This window comes from Balaenoptera physalus (assembly GCF_965194825.1).
Source record: "Balaenoptera physalus genome assembly, chromosome: 3".
Classification (NCBI taxonomy): Eukaryota; Metazoa; Chordata; class Mammalia; order Artiodactyla; family Balaenopteridae; genus Balaenoptera; species Balaenoptera physalus.
Window position 1 is genome coordinate 26,554,363 of NC_138890.1, and position 13,586 is coordinate 26,567,948.

The 13,586-nt window shown below is 39.1% G+C and overlaps 1 protein-coding gene across 4 annotated transcripts in view; it reads left to right on the forward strand.

Annotated features, from left to right (window-relative positions):
• The window catches only part of UBTD2 (ubiquitin domain containing 2), a 61,472-nt gene that overhangs the window by 30,048 nt on the left and 17,838 nt on the right, over positions 1–13,586 (forward strand). The gene's annotated exons all lie outside the window — the stretch shown is intronic.

The following is a 13,586-nucleotide window of genomic DNA, read 5'->3' on the forward strand; positions in this document are numbered from 1 at the left end:
ATTGTTGTTGCTTTTTGTTTACTGACTTTCCTGAACTTATCCTGTAAAGTTTATATTCTTTGTTAGGTGTAGCCACTGAAATCTCTGCTTAATTAACTTAGTGGTAAGCTAATGATTGGACAGATTTCCTTAACAGCCTAGAATGAGTAAGTCTCCTATTCTTTGCTGAGTGGCCCTATGTTCAGATTAGGGCTTACTTTCAAAACTCAGGCAGTTTCCTTAGCTCTTACTTCCTTTGTGCACAGAGCCTCAATATTCAGTCATAAGTGGGAGTGTAGGACCTTCTAAGGTCTTTCCTGAGTGCACGGCACTGTGAGTACACAGTTATATGCATATGTGTAACCTTTTAGATCCCCAGAAATATGTCATTTTTCCTGGACATCTCATTCTCCAGCTTTGATTAGCTTCTTGGTCCAAATTTTTCATTGCTCCATGCAGGTACAGTGTTTAACAATTGCTGCTGATTGTTTTTGACAAATGCCCCCAGGAAAAGGCTGTTCATACTGGGTTATCTCTAAGTCAGGTCAAATAAGGACAAGCCTTATGAGTAGTATTTTCTAAAGAACTTTCAGATAGGCCAAAAAATGACAATTCTCTGCAGATGGGGCTTTTAAAGAGTACCAACCCTGTTTTGACCCTTCCTATGGCTGCTGAGTTGGTGGCTTTCATTGTATTGCTATCTGTTGGTTTTCAAGGCTACCCTGGAGCTGAGGAGAGGGGGATGGGTCTAGGGTATGCTTAAATACCACATACAGTTTTTTTTTTTTTAATGTGTTATTTATTTATTTATTTATTTATGGCTGTGTTGGGTCTTCGTTTCTGTGCAAGGGCTTTCTCTAGTTGTGGCAAGCGGGGGCTACTCTTCATCGCGGTGCACGGGCCTCTCACTATCGTGGCCTCTCTTGTGGAGCACAAGCTCCAGACGCGCAGGCTCAGTAATTGTGGCTCACGGGCCCAGTTGCTCCACGGCAAGTGGGATATTCCCAGACCAGGGCTCGAACCCGTGTCCCCTGCATTAGCAGGCAGATTCTCAACCACTGCGCCACCAGGGAAGCCCCAGTTTTGTTTTGTTTTTTTTTTTTTTACCAAAATTCAGCTATTTTTCTTGAATAAGAAAGAATAAATGTTCCCTGGATTGTTGCAGGTCTTTGGTTAATTTCCAAAATACTGAAGAAGTTTATTTTGAATTTTTGCCAATGTTCTCATTGCATTACTGGAGGAGAAGATTTTTGGAAGTCCTTACTCTTCCTTTTCCGATGATATCACTCAGTTATTGGGTCGGCCAAAAAGTTAGTTCAGGTTTTTCTGTAACATCTTATGGAAAAACCTAAACAAAGCTTTTGGCCAACCCAATATTTTTTTAAGGCGATATGAATAATAATGTTTTTATTCATGTAGTTATCCATTTCTGGTGCTCCCCATTCCTTTATGTAGATTCATATTTCCATCTGTTATCATTTTATTTCTGCCCAAAGGATTTTTAAAAAAAAATTTTTTGGCTGCGTTGGATCTTTGCTTTGCACGGGCTTTCTCTAGTTGTGGCGAGCGGGGGCTGCTCTTCGTTGCAGTGCATGTGCTTCTCACTGCGGTGGCTTCTTTTGTTGCAGAGCACGGGCTCTAGGCACGTGGGCTTCAGTAGTTGTGGCATGCAGGCTCAGTAGTTGTGGCTCACAGGCTCTAGAGCGCAGGCTCAGTAGTTGTGGCGCACAGGCTTAGTTGCTCCGTGGCATGTGGGATCTTCACGGACCAGGGATTGAACCCATGTCCCCTGCATTGGCAGGCGGATTCTTAACCACTGCGCCACCAGGGAAGTCCCCAAAGGACTTCTAATATTTCCTGTGGTGCAGGTATGTAGGTGATGAATTCTTTCAGTTCTTATATGATTGATAAGGTCTTTAAGTCATCTCTGCATCTATGTTTATGAGGCATATTTGTTGATAGTTTTCTTATATTTGTCTGGTGTTGTTATCAGTGCAGTCATGGCCTCATAAATTGACTTAGTGTTCCCTTCTCTTTTGTTTTCTGAAACTGATTGTGAGTAATTAGTATTATCTCTTCCTTGTATGTTGATAGAATTCAGTAATGAAACCATTTGGACTTGGAGTTTTCTTTGTTGCAACAATGCAATGTCTTTAGTATATAGACAGCTAGTATATACAGAGCTAGTCAAGTTATCGTTTTCTTCGTGAACAGATAGATATTCCTTTGTTATCCCTTTAGTGTCTGTTGGGTCTATAGTGATATTACCTCTTTCATTCCTGATATTGGTAGTACTTGTCTTCTTTTTTTCTTGATCAGTCTAGGTAGAGATTTATCAGTTAGATATTTTTAAAGAATCAGCTTTTACTTTTATGATTTTTCTGTATTTTTCTGTTTTCAATTTCTTTGGTTTCTGCTCTTTATTATTTTCTTTCTTAAGATTACTTTGAGTTTAATTTGTTCATTTAGTCTTAAGGTAGAAGCCTGCTTTATTGATTTGAGACTTTTCTAATGGAAGCATTTTAATGCCATAAGTTTTTGTCTGAGCAGGTTTTTTAGCAGCATCCTAGAGTTTTTTTTTCTTCTTTTTAAAAAAACTATTTATTTATTTATATATTTTTGGCTGCGTTGGGTCTTCATTGCTGTGCACGGGCTTTCTCTAGTTGCAGCGAGTGGGGGCTACTCTTTGTTGTGGTGCGTGGGCTTCTCACTGCGGTGGCTTCTCTTGTTGCGGAGCACGGGCTCTAGGCACGCGGGCTTCAGTAGTGGTGGCATGCGGGCTCAGTAGTTGTGGCTCGTGGGCTCTACAGCACAAGTTCAGTAGCTGTGGCGCATGGGCTTAGCTGCTCCGCAGCATGTGGGATCTTCCTGGACCAGGGCTTGAACCCGTGTCCCCTGCATTGGCAGGCAGATTCATAACCACTGCGCCACCAGGGAAGTCCATCCTAGAGTTTTGATATATTGTATTTTCATTTTCATTCCATTCAGGTTATTTTCTAATTTCCCTTTGACTCATGACTTATTTATATATGTATTATTTAATTTATAGTTATTTGGGGATTTTCCATGTATCTTTATGTTATTAATTTCTAATTTAATTTAATTATGGTTGTAGAGCATACTTTGTATGACTTCTTTTAAGGTTTATATAATCTGTCTTGGTGAATGGCCCTGTATATGCACTTGGTAAGAACGTATGTTCTCTTTTTGTTGGGTGGGGTGTTGTATCATTGTCATTTAAGTCAAGTTTGTTGATAATGTTCAGGTCTTCTGTATTCTTGCTGATTTTCTGGCTTCTTGTTCTATGAGTTACTCATAGAAGAATTTAACGTATTTAAGTATAATTGTAGGATGGTCTATTTCTCCTTTAATTCAATCAGTTTTTGCTTCATGCACTTTGAAACTCTATTGTTAGGTGCATACACATTTATGATTGTTATATCTTCTTGGTAAATTGGTCGTTTTTTTTTTTTAATTCTTATTTATTTATTTATTTATTTATTTATGGCTGTGTTGGGTCTTTGTTGCAGTGCATGGGCTTTCTCTAGTTGCTGCGAGTGGGGGCTACTCTTTGTTGTGGTGCGCAGGCTTCTCATTGCAGCGGCTTCTCTTGTTGCGGAGCACGGGCTCTAGGCACACGGGCTTCAGTAGTTGTGGCGCACAGGCTTAGCTGCTCTGCGGCATGTGGGATCTTCCCGGCCTGGGGCTTGAACCCGTGTCCCCTGCATTGGCAGGTAGATTCTTAACCCCTGCACCACCCGGGAAGCCCTAAATTGGGTGTTTTTTCATTATTTAATGTTCTTTTAAAATGTTATTGCTGATTTATTAACTCTTTGTTCCAAATAAGCACTATCCCACAGATGAGAGTTTAAGTAATAACTGTTCAATACTTCTGTTGCTTTTGTTTTGAGTTTTCCAGATCTCCGTTCAGTTGTTGTGTTCTAAATTGTAGATGGTCCCAACAAGCTTCAATGCTCAGGATTGGCGTTGGAATCCGGACATGGGGATATATGAGGATTAGGTATGTGACTAAAAGCCATACCTAAAGAGGACTCTGAAAGTGGGAGTTTGAGTAGCAAGGATTCAGCTTGTGAATTATCTGCTTTGTATCTTAAATGTATAATTCCTTAATCTTTTATTAAAATCAAATATGGGGAGCTTCAACAGTTGTGTAAACATAATGGTAAATGAGTACATATGTACTTCCCATGTAAATTTGTAGCCAACGTTTTGCTGTATTCACATTTTCTCTCTCTTTTGTATGTGTGTATATGTATGTTTTGTATATATACAGGCACACTCTCCATTTTAACAGCTGAACCAATGAAAGTTGTAGGCATCGTAACACTTATAAAAATTTCAGCATGCCTCTACTTTATGAATAAGGCTATTTTGCTGTGTCATTACAATACTTTTTCATACCTAGGAAAATTTTATATATATATTTTTAAATTGTACATTTTACTTATTTATTTATTAAAAAAATATTTTCTTTCTTTATTTATTTTGGCTGCGTTGGATCTTTGTTGCTGCACACAGGCTTTCTCTACTTGGCGAATGGGGGCTACTCTTCGTTCTGGTGCTCAGGCTTCTCATTGTGGTGGCTTCTCTTGTTCCGGAGCGCGGGCTCTAGGCATGTGGGCTCAGTAGTTGTGGCTCGTGGGCTCTAGAGCGCAGACTCAGTAGTTGTGGCACGTGGGCTTAGTTGCTCCGTGGCATGTGGGATCTTCCCGGACCAGGGCTCGAACCCATGTCTCCTGCATTGGCAGGCGGATTCTTAACCACTGCGCCACCAGGGGATTCCCCTAGGAAAATTTTAAAGTAATTTCTTAATGACATCTATTATCTGTTCTTATTTAGATTTATCTAGTTGTCCCAGATTATCTTTTATAACTTTTTTCCATACCAGGTTCCAACCAAAGTTCATATTTTGTCTCATTTGGTGTAGACCAGTGTTTCTCAACTGGGGACAGTTTTGCTCTCCAGGGGATGTTTGGCAATGTCTGATAATGTTTTAACTTTTTCCTTTAGTCTTTGTATTTCCTATAAATGAGAAGTTAGGTTTAGAAGTTTAATTAGAGTCAAGTTAAACATTTTGGGTAAGAACACTTCATCTTTGTCTTGTTTACTTCATATTGCAGCACATCAGGGAGCTAAGTTTGGTCACTTGTTAACCAAGTGAATTGGTAATGAATGTCAGGTATCTACAGTGTAATTTCTCCTTAGCAGTTCACAGTATTTTGTTGTGATCCTCTGACACCCTACGTATCCTGTTACCCATGATGCTTTAGTATATTTATTGATAATCCTTACCTGAATCAGTTATGGGGTTCTAAAGAATGATTCTTTTAAATATGTCATTCTTTTCTTTGTTTATTACCAGCATTTGTCAGTAAGAAAGAGCCTTTCTTCTCTTATTTTTCCCTTTTATTTATTAAAAAAAATTTTTATTTATTTAATTTTATTTATTTTTGGCTGCATTGGGTCTTCGTTGCTGCACGCGGGCTTTCTCTAGTTGTGGTGAGCGGGGGCTACTCTTCGTTGCGGTGCACGGGCTTCTCGTTGGGTGGCTTCTCCTGTTGCAGAGTATGGGCTCTAGGCACGCGGGCTTCAGTAGTTGTGGCATGCGGGCTCAGTAGTTGTGGCTCGTGGGCTCTAGGGCGCAGGCTCAGTAGCTGTGGTGCATGGGCTTAGTTGCTCCGCAGCATGTGGGATCTTCCTGGACCAGGGCTCAAACCCACGTCCCCTGCATTAGCGGGCAGATTCTTAACCACTGTGCCACCAGGGAAGCCCTATTTTTCCCTTTTAGTATTAGTAGTGATTTACGAATTTTTATTTATTCAGTATTTTAAAGTCCATTTCAGTCATTATTTTTGATGCTGCAAAATTGATGCAGACATCTCCTTCAAACTGACTCCTTTGTGCCTTTGAAGTGATCTCATTAATATTAGTCTTTTGAGCACTTTCTTGCTTTCTTGGCACAACCAGATGTTCCAGCCTTGCTTTGAATTTTCCCAGCTCTAATTTTAGAAATAGCCATTTCTCTGAATAGCCCTAGGACCTTTTCAGTGGGGAAAGGTGTTTAAAACTAAGATCTGGGAGCTAGGTATGCTCAGTGCTACTGGGTTGTTGTTCTTTCTAAGCCCTTTTAGTCAACAGAGCTATAAAATACTTTTTATCATTAGATTACAAGTTCCTATTGCTATTTCCAATTCAAAAAAATCTGTTTTCCTGTCTTTTTATTTTATATTTTATATTTAATTTTTTCTTCCCTTTCATAAAAAAATATTGGTTTCTATTGATGTTAATGTAGTCCCTTACTTGCTTTATCCTACAGTAAACATCAAATGTTTTAGAATTATAGTAATTAGTATTGTACATGAATTCTTAGTATTTTAACATACAGAGTAAAGTTTAAGATATCTTTGTAGTATGTTTTTTCTTCCTTAGAATTTATCCCACTAAAGATGTATAGTCAGAGTATCATGTTCAAAATTAACTTGAAATCATTATTTTTTAATTTGTATAGTAATTTTTTTTTTTAACCATATAGTACTGCAACTCAGTCATACTTGTTTTTTTTTTTTTTAACTTTTGGGTTTATTTATTTATTTATTTATTTGTTTGTGGCTGTGTTGGGTCTTCGTCTCTGTGCGAGGGCTCTCTCCAGCTGCAGCAAGTGGGGGCCACTCTTCATCGCGGTGCGCGGGCCTCTCACCATCGCGGCCTCTCCCGTTGCGGAGCACAGGCTCCAGACGCGCAGGCTCAGCAACTGCGGCTCACGGGCCTAGTTGCTCCACGGCACGTGGGATCCTCCCAGACCAGGGCTCCAACCCGCGTCTCCCGCACCGGCAGGCAGACTGTCAACCACTGCACCACCAGGGAAGCCCTGTATAGTAATTTTAACACTTGGTATACAGTTAGGTTGATTTCTTTCTTTTAATTAATTAATTATTTGTTTATTTTTGTGTGTGTTGGGTCTTTGTTGCTGCGCGCGGGCTTTCTCTGGTTGCAGCAAGAGGGGGGGCTACTCTTCAATGGGGTGCACGGGCTTCTCACTGCGGTGACTTCTCTTTGTTTTGGAGCACGGGCTCTAGGCTCACGGGCTTCAGTAGTTGTGGCTCGCAGGCTCTAGAGCGCAGGCTCAGTAGTTGTGGTGCACAGGCTTAGTTGCTCCACGGCATGTGGGATCTTCCTGGACCAGGGATCGCACCCGTGTCCCTTGCATTGGCAGGCGGATTCTTAACCATTGCGCCACCAGGGAAGTCCCACGTATGTATTTTAGTATCAACTCATCTAGCATGAGAAAAAAGTTTTGAAAAAATTATTTTCACTGGAATCATGTTAAATGTAGGTGTTAACTTTAGAAGGATTGACATTTTTATAATGTCGAAGTCCAAGTACAAGAGATGTCTTCATTTTGTTCAAGTCTACTTTTGCATCTTTCAGGGGTTTTAAAAAAGTTTTCCTGAGTTGTTGCATTCCGAGTATTATATCTTTTATGTTTCTGTTATATTTATTTATTTATTTTTGGCTGTGTTGGGTCTTTGTTTCTGTGCGAGGGCTTTCTCTAGTTGCGGTGAGCGGGGGCCACTTTTCATCGCGGTGCGCGGGCCTCTCACTGTCGCGGCCTCTTTTGTTGTGGAGCACAGGCTCCAGACACGCAGGCTCAGTAGTTGTGGCTCACGGGCCTAGTTGCTCCGCGGCATGTGGGATCTTCCCAGACCAGGGCTCGTACCCGTGTCCCCTGCATTGGCAGGCAGATTCTCAACCACTGCGCCACCAGGGAAGTCCCTATGTTTCTATTATAAACAGGACCTTTTCATCCATTGCATCGTCTCGCTGGGTAGTTTATGTATATAAGAAGGCCTACATTTTATATCCTGTTACTATGTTAATTTCTTTTATCATTTCATTTTAGCACTGATTTTCTTATATTTTCCAGTCATACCATCATATCATTTGCAGTTAGAGATGGTTTTCTTCCTTTCTGGTTCTTACACTTCTAATTGTTTTGTTCTGTCTGCTTGTGCTGGCTAGTACTTTGAACACAGTGTTAGATAGTAGTGGAAATTGTGGGCATTCTTGATTTGTGTGTGCTTCCCTCCCCCAAACTGCCCATAAATTGAGAGAAGAAAAGGCCCCTGCATTCCAAAGAATGTAATGCTGGATAAAGCCATTCCCCACCTCCCTACCCCCCAGTAGAATGAACCATCTGAAAGTTTAATGTATTACTTAAAAGGTACAGTGTGCTGGTGTTAGGTGACCATATTCTTAGTCCCAATTTTATGTAATGTTGCCCTTTTTAATAAAGTTGTTTTGTGTGTGTGATTTAATTGTATGTTTTTGTAACATTTCTAATAAGGCTCATCCATTAAAAAAGTCTTTGAAACATTATGTTGCAGTTAGGCTTTCCTGTTGCCTGTTTGTATGCTCAGACCATTGGTAAGTAGACTTATACTCTGAGAAACAGGGCCAGGAAGTCGATATGAGGTCATTATGTTGATTTTTTTTTCCCCCTCAATAAAGGTAGCTCAAACAACATTAGAAATTATTATATATGCCTTTAAAATTATGCTCTAGTTGCTTAAGTTTTATAAACTTTAGGGTAGAAGTATAATCAAAGTTCTCATTTCTATTTATTATAAAATTGTAGCATTAAAAAATGATGTATCTAAGTTACTTAAGTAAGTATGCATACATGTGATCTTTAGTGCCTAATGTGGTATAGATGCTGAGTACTTTGTAAGTTGAAGCTGACAGGCCAGAAAACTGCATTACCTCTTTCCTTATACGATTCTTCTTCGGTGAGCATATCTCCAAAGAAATGAATTAGGTGGTAAATTGGATGGAGTTGGGGAGCTGGTGCTGCTTGGTTAGTTTTTCCTTTGTCCTACCAGAGACATTCCATTGGTCATAATGAAGCCTGTGAAAGATGGATGAGTGATACTAGAAAAACAGCTCAACACATGCTTTATTTTGAGTGAACCTTCATAATTGATTTGGTTTGTACAAGAAAACACACTTCTCAGCTCTGGTAAGACATGGAGTGCTATAATGGAAAGAGAGCTCTGGCCTTTGAATCTAGTCATCTGGGTTCTGGTCTTGGCTCTTTTTGACCTTGAGCAAGTCATTTATCCTCGTTAGGTCTTCTGTCAAATAGTAAGGTTGCTCATACCATCTAAGGTCTCTTCCACCTCTAAATTCTCAGACAGTAGAGCAGATATGGGTTTGGTATTGACTGTTGGCATGTTGATGCTCGTATTTTAGGCATTTTAAGCCCCATATCCCTGTTTTTATTTTGGCAGTTAGTTGCTTTAGGGAATATATGTGTGCATATGTGTATATATAGTGTATTCTAAATTTACGTGAGAATAAAATATTTTACAACTATCCTTTTAGGCTAGCACAATCTGTTACAGAAGGGTTCTGTAGGATCTATTCTTAACTCTTGAAGTGACAGAAAAATTTCCCTTTCATTTTCACGATGTTAAGACTCTAATCAGTCTAAAATAGGTGCATTATCCCAGTCCTATACTGTGTTTCTTTAAAGTCTTCAGAATTCTTCTGAACAACATTTTTCCCTTTGATTGTGATCTTTTTAAATATTCAGTTTTTTTTCCCTGAATGTTGTGTTAGGAAAACTCTTGGAGTTTTCAGTTTGTTAAAGCTATTATTTCTTGAGTCATATCTCGATATCTACAGTACCTGTGCATTAATGGCCTCTCCTTCCTTCATTTGAAGAGTCCCAATATTAAATCAGTTTTCAGAAGAGGAACCAAAAGCAGGAAAACAATTACAAACATACTTCACTTTGGAGATCATTGTTTTTTACCAATAAAATGTCAAAATGAGTTGCAAAATGCATTCAGTTGTGGAGTAAAAATATTTAAGGTTGTGTTTCTTATCGATATTTAGCTCTGAGAAGCAAATCTTTCTTGGGGTTTTTACATGTTAGATCTATTTATTTGTCACATCTTTGGGAAGAAATGTTGAAAGGTTACAAGGAAAGAGAAGATAAGGAGTAGATGAATGTGATCAAGAGGCTTCTGAGAGGGTGAGTTTTTGGCAGAGTTTTGAAAGTAAATGTATTGATAGGGAAAAAAGGGTGTTTTCTGAAATAACTTAGATTTTTTAAAAAAAATTAATTGCTTTATTAATGTTTTGTTTCTTGTATGTTAAACCATGGAATTAAACTTAGTATGGTTGGATGCCTATAATTTAAAGATTTAGAAACAAATTTGGGGAATAAGAACTGTTTCCTGTCTTTCTTTTTTTGGCCAAACCACATGGCGTGTGGGATCTTAGTTCCTAGACCAGGGTTCAAACCCACGCCCCCTGCATTGGAAGGGTGGCATCGTAACCACTGGACCACCAGGGAAGTCCCTGTTTCCTGTCTTTAAATTTATTGTTAGAGCATAGTAGTTAGTTCCAGGTAGTATGATTGATACTGAACATCTCTCTCTTGGTATCAGGAGTCAGAAGATGTGTGAAACGGATAAATCCGAAAGTGTCAGAGCATAAAATGTAATCCAATTGAGTATATACATTTTATGACTTATTTCATAATAATTGAAAATGATTGAGTTGGTGCAGACATAGCTACTTACCTGCTAGGCTGATTTCTGTGTTATAAGTATTTTAGAAATACAGGTTTGTGATATCACCTAAAATCAAAGCACAGATTTGGTGAGCAAATTCCTAAAAAATGTACACTGATAAATTCATAGGAAGTACATGATAATCATAGAACAGTTCTTTTTTAAGTTAAGGAAGGTACTTTGTTTTATGGTCTCAGAATGTCAGGTTCTGTTCAGAAATCATGGAAAGAAAAAAGACTTAGTCTGTATATTTTTGCAAAAATGTTTGAATATTTAAAAATTCATATATACTTCCAAAGTTATTTTTATTTAACAAGCACTTATTTGTAGTTTTATTATATATCTATCATTATTGTAAGTGCTATACAGTGTTAATTTATTAAATCCTCATAACAACCCTAAATGTTTTCATGAAGATAAATATCTCAGGATGATAGTTTAAATGCTTTTGCTAAATTTTCATTTTTTTCCCCAGTTAGTTTATTTAACAAAAGTAACTTAGACAACAAACCACATTTAGTTTAACATGAAACTTTTAACCTCATATTTTGTAGTGAAAATTCTGTACTGCTCAGTGGTTTCACTAAAATAATATTTTATGTTGCAAAGATTTAAGTATTTTTTAAATATTTATTTATTTATTTGGTTGTGCTGGGTTTTAGCTGCGGCACATGGGCTTCTTAGTTGTGGCATGCATGTGGGATCTAGTTCCCTGACCAGGGCTCGAACCCGGGCTCCCTTCATTGGGAGCACGGAATCCTAACCAATGTGCCGCCAGGGAAGTCCCAAGACTTAAGTATTTTTATAGTGGACATTTGATAGGCAGATATTCTCCATTACATATGTTTGTGATATAGGGAAAGCAGAGACCTAGGCGGAAGTAAAAGTAAGCTTTACTTACATGTCACAAGCATTCATTTTGTCTTATTTACTTTTACACAAAGTAATTACTTTGGAACTGTTGGCAGCATACAGATTTGAAAACGCATTTAGAGTAATGATTATCCCTAAGCAGCATAATGTATCATCTGTACTTTTTTTTTTTTTTTTTTAATTTATTTAGTTTTGGCTGCGTTGGGTCTTCGTTGCTGCGTGTGGGCTTTCTCTAGTTGTGGCGAGCGGGGGCTACTCTTCGTTGTGGTGCACGGGCTTCTCATTGCGGTGGCTTCTCTTGTTGCGGAGCACGGGCTCTAGGCGCACGGGCTTCAGTAGTTGTGACTCTCGGGCTCTAGAGCGTAGGCTCAGCAGTTGTGGCGCACAGGCTTAGTTGCTCCGCGGCACTTGGTATCTTCCCGGACCAGAGCTCGAACCCGTGTCCCCTGCATTGGCAGGCGGATTCTTAAGCACTGTGCCACCAGGGAAGTCCCAGCTATACTTTTTATTTGACTTTATTCTTATGCCTTCTACAGATGGGGGGAGATAAAATAAAGCTGTCATATTTGTAAGGAAGGTGCTTTTACTTTTTCCAAAGTATTTTCTACCTTTACTGTGAGCTAGTTTTTCTGTTGGGTTCTTCTCTTTGAGGGCCTTTCAGTTTCCTTTGCTTAAGTACCGAGATCGTGGAGGTTTTGTTGTCTTTGCCTTTGCGTTGCGGTTCTTCCACAATGGCAGAATTATATCAACTTTCTCTCTCGTACATTTAATACATATGACATTAGACAATTCTCTGGAACTATTCAAGTAGACATGAAATTTTATTCAAATAGGTATGTATTTGAGTATTGAATTAGATACCTATTCAAATAGGTATACACTTGTGATGTCTTATCTTCCACTCCCTACTCAGTAAACTAATAGTGAATGTTGTCTTTAAACTGTTTCTGACTCATCTAAAGGTTAATGTAGCAGAAAATAAAATTTAATTTTACCTTGTTGGTGGAATCAGTAGGGGGTGGAATGTGATTATCTGACATATTCTGAACACCTTTGGGTGTTCTGAAGGTGAGGGGATGAGACCTGATATGCTGCCTTGAAATAAGGTGGCCAGATTGGGTGAAGAGAGCATGGTTTACTCCAAGTGTCAAACCAGATACACTTTGCAGCATGAATTGGTCCCGTCATCTTGAAATATAGCCTGGTATAGGATGTAGAGATTGCCTAGGGGCTAGAGTTATTTTGTTTTATTTCTGTTATGAGTAACCCAAATTTCATCTGGCCCTGGGCCAGTAAGGGAGTGGTTGATTTCAGGGATTCTTTAGAACCATTTTGAGAGTAATTTCTTTTAAATTAGTATTCTTCCTGCAATTAAATATAGAACATTGAATTTTGACATACACCCTCTCCCTCCTACCCACTCTGTCATTTATTTCACACCCACTCTTACCCAACACTCCATGGAGCTTCAGTTTTCTTTTTACCTGTTCTTCCATCTGTTTAACAATTTCTTATCTATGGCTCTGTGTAAGATAAGAATGTCTCTGTATGTCAGTATGAGATCAGTGATCATATGCCAGGTGAGTATCTGGGTGCAAAGAAGCTGCATCAGACTCGTTATAGCACTACTTCTACATTCTCTAAGGAGCCATGCTGCCACTTAGAGCAAAAAAGGAGTGGACTCTTACCCTCTTTTTTCTTCTCCTCTTGGATTAAAACTAGAGTAGGGTGTTGTAGTTCTTCTCCTTGTGTTTGGGCACTTCTCCTTTGGCCCAGTATCAAGGATCGCCTGTTCCAGTCCTGGTCCCTCCAAAGAGTAAAGCACTACCTCTCTCCCTCATCCCTTTCTAAATTAGCTCCTATATTTGAGTTTCAGAGAAAGATATTCACAGTTCTTAGACTCATGTCCAGAACAGGGTGCTAGAGGAAGCTTTTCTATGATCAGGTTTCCTTGTGGATCTGGTGGTTTGGCTGTTATTCCTTTGGATACCACAAAGTAGTCTTTTCCCTCTTTGAGATTTCTCAGTTCCTGCTTTCCGGCTTCATATGTTCAAGGGTCTTGAGATTCAAGGACCCTTGAACATATGCCATTTGGTTTCTCCTAGTGTCTCACCTCTCTTTTATGCTATCCTT